General features: G+C 32.1%; 1 long non-coding RNA gene across 2 annotated transcripts; it reads right to left on the bottom strand.

Moving 5' to 3' along the window:
• On the bottom strand, window positions 2848-3583 carry LOC110264085. 2 transcript variants are annotated; one of them, XR_002349819.1, is made up of 3 exons: window positions 3264-3583; window positions 3105-3170; window positions 2848-2984 (listed from the first exon to the last, which is right to left on the bottom strand). It is a non-coding gene; the product is annotated as an uncharacterized LOC110264085 (long non-coding RNA). The 2 variants fall into 2 exon arrangements; XR_002349818.1 differs by having other exon boundaries at window positions 3502-3574.

Genomic DNA, 3953 nt, shown 5'->3' with positions numbered 1-3953 from the left:
TGATTCACGTTTAAGAGCTCCAAGTCCTTTGGCGCCATTGTTGATGATCACAATTTCGTGCACCAAGTTTTTGGCGTCATTGCCGGGGATTGTTCGAGTTTGGACAACTGACAGTTCATCTTGTTGCTTAGATTAGGTACTTTTCTTTTTATTTTTTCAGAATTTTTAAGAATGAATTCTAGAGTTTCAAGGTGATGTTCTTATCATCACAAAAGCTGATTGATTCTCATCAATTTAGCTGCTGAATGTATTGTCCTGCTGCAGCTTGGATAACCATGTCTAATCTTTTTAGACTGAAGCTTTAGACTAACATTGCATGATTCCTGGAATTCTTATTAAAAGTTTTGAATCACTTTATTTTCTTTTCCACTCAATTTTCGAAAAATCACAAAAAAAAATTTATAAAACCATAAAATCAAAAATATTTTTATGTTTCTTGTTTGAGTCTAGTATCAATTTTTAAGTTTGGTGTCAATTGCATGTCTTTATTCTTGCATTTTTCGAATACATGCATTATGTTATTCATTAATCTTCAAGTTGTTCTTGATGATTTCATTGCTCTGATCTTTAAATTCTCTTGTTTTGTGTGTTTTGTTGTTTCTCATATGCATTCTCAATTTGTTAGTGTCTCTTATATGAAAATTTTTAAGTTTGGTGTCCTGCATGCATTGTATGATTTGAGTTTCCTAAGATTAATTGTATTTTGATTGTTTCTCATCATTGAAAAATTAAAAAAAAAATTCTCAAAACTATGTCTTTTCAAGTCAATAATACAGAGAATTGAAGATTCAGAATATTCAGCAGAGGAATCAAACAGAAAAAGCTGGGCATTCAAAACGCCCAGTGAAGAAGGAAAACTGGCGTTTAAATGCCAGCCAAGGTACCTGGCTGGGCGTTTAACGCCCAAAAGGTAGCATTTTGGGCGTTTAACGCGAGAAGGACACTAGAGGGAAAATTTTGTTTTTAATTCAATTTTTTTTTCAAATCTTCATAATTTTTCAAAATCAAATCTTTTTCAAATCATATCTTTTCAATCATATCCTTTCAAAATCAATTTCTTTTCATTTTTTATTATTATAATTTTCGAAAATCCTTGCTATAATTAATGATTTACTTCAAAATTTTCAGGTTGTTACTTGCCTATCACTACAACAAATTCGGGCTGAGGCAACCTTTTAAAAACGTTGCCTATAATAAGGAAATGTGTTGCCTTTGATCAAAGGCAACACTTTCCGACAAAACGCAACGCTTTTTGGGGGGTTGGCTATACGGCCGTTACCTTTGATCTAAGGCAACGCTTTTGTGTATAAAAGGGAACCCTTTTTATGGCAACCTTCAGGAAACGTTGCCTTTTCTACAAAAAAAAGTAACTCCACATAAGGGTTGCCTTAGAGGATCCAAACACAACACTTTAACAAAGACTTTATGGCAACCCTTTTTACGAGTTGTATTTTCTAATACATAAAACAACACTTGCCCAGATTTTTTTAAGTTGCCTTTCTATAGACCTAAAGCAACACTTATTTAAGTTTATTTGAATTTTTTTTAATACCTAAAGCAACACCTTATTGAATTTTTCTTAAGTTCTCTTTTTTTATATCTAAAACAATATATTTTTTGCCTTTGTTATATTTATAGGATATATAACACACACTAACAATGCTTAAATTCAATTTAATCAATGTAGGGAGAATAAGCTAATAATATATATTGCATGTATGTAGAAAGGTGTTCCAAGTGTCAATTACATACTTGCCAAGTTACCAAGTCAAATAAATAATAAACATAAGTAAATAAAATACATATTTTTCTCATTATGAACAAAATTTCTTTAACATTTATCATGAGGCAGCAACTTGCTCTCCAAGTCCTCCTCGCATGTTCAACAACTCCTTCGGAGATCTCTCCTCGATGACGATTTCTTCTCCAAAAGAAAGTGACAGATCAATTGAAGTCAGCGGTGCAGCCACATAAAAAGGTACATTGTGAAAATTGGTACACAAGGTAATGCTATAGGTCCCAATTTTGTTGCCTGTGTCACCTGCAATGACATTTGAAAGAAGATAAGGATAAACCTAATGATGACTTTCTTACTTTAGAAAACAACCAAACAAATGATAGGGTATTTCCGATTTAACTCAATGTACCATTTGATGCAACATTGATTCTGATGATAAAAATTTGAGGAGTTCTACTTCTAGAAATTTTTCCTGTCCTTTTTTCAAAAGTTATACATCTAAATTCTAATGCCTTTTTCAAATTTTTAGAACAAATTGATGATGAATTCTAAGAACCCCACTAACCTGAGGTTTTTCAAAAATCCTGTAACCTAGAAGTCATGGCAGGGGCACCTGTTACAAAAAAATAAAACTCCTATCAAGTACTCATGCAAAATGCAAAACCAAAATAAAAAAACCAGCAACAATATCAGACACAAACAAAGTTAAAACAACATCAATTTAACACCTTACTCCTTCCAAACAACTTTCTAAAATGCCTCTAAACATGATACATTATAAAAGTTAAAGTTAAAGCTGTTTTCGGTCAATAGATGAAGAACTTCTACTTGTTATCATTAAATTACATTATTATTATTAACTTTTAGTTAAAATTTTGATTATATATGTTTTTGATTATGTAATACTTTTACAAATAAGCTCAAACTTAAATTAAAGTCGGACAAGATGTATTAGCATAGCTCAAGGAATAATCGTGTTATATTTGTGAGACTTGACGACAGTGGAATGCAATAAGTAACCAAAACATATTTTCTTCTATGTTTATAATTAAAAGAACAAATGAAACTTGATAATCATATCTCTCCTCTTTCATTATTCTCTCCTCGAAACAATTACCTCATTTCATTCCATTAATGAAAGATACTTGATCGCAGCATTATGCCAACAGTAGTGGCAGTGATAGTTCTCAACATGCTCAGCAACAATGAATTGCTTCGAGCAATCCAGCAGTGCACATCCAAATATCTGAAGCGAGAGACATCAGCTATCAGGGAGCTCATGAAGGCTTGCAGAATTTCAGTTACCCAAGAAACAATATTGAAATTAAAACAACAATATAATTGGCGCTGAATTTTTGAAACTCACCAGGGTGGAACCACTAAGTACAGGTGAAAGAGGCAAACAATCAAATTGTTCCAAGTTAATTGAGATCTGCAAAACAAACAAATATACAGTTTGAAATTAAATTAAAATTTCAGACAGATACGAGAAAACATTTACATTAGAAATAAAGGTTAGGAGTACCATTATCTTTAGATAGAGCTACAACTGAGTCTTTTCTTAGCTTCTCAAATCTAACCCATGTCATCATACAAAATCAATTAGTTAATTCTAACATTTCTCCTATTTTAGCCATTTCGATTACCTTGGAACCTTTCTCCTCCTAATGCAATAGTGTCAAATCAAAACTGTATGACAATACATAAAGTGTACACACAATTAATAGCAAAGGTAAGAGAACTGCATTGAAAGCCTTCTATACCTGGGATGAGCAACTCTGACAGGTCAAGCTGCTACTAAGAATCCCATCAAAAGGTCCAAGTTAGAGTTGGTGCCATCTTTCATGCTCATTCTGTCAGTCCCTATGTATTCGAGTAAGAATTCTATTATTAGAAGCAAAAATGTCTGCTAAAGAACTCATCTTTGGAGCATAACAACCTCCGATTTCTTCTCTCAATGAGCACAACAGATGTAGAAATGCTTCAGCGGCATGCTACAAGACACACAAAATAATGGTAATAGAACAATGAAAATAATGTAAATCAATACTGATGATGGTTTTTATTCAAATAATAATTTAGATGAAGCGTGAGAATATCCTATCAAAACAAGACAAGATAGAATGGATTTTATATTTTAATTAGCATAAGAATATGAACGCTTGTGTAAAGAAACTTCAAAATTATTCTGACATTCTGTCCTATTTAATCCTAA

This window comes from Arachis ipaensis, chromosome B06 (assembly GCF_000816755.2).
Source record: "Arachis ipaensis cultivar K30076 chromosome B06, Araip1.1, whole genome shotgun sequence".
Lineage (NCBI taxonomy): Eukaryota > Viridiplantae > Streptophyta > Magnoliopsida > Fabales > Fabaceae > Arachis > Arachis ipaensis.
Note: the sequence above shows the minus strand (reverse complement) of the source record. Positions and strands in the feature narration are given on the sequence as shown.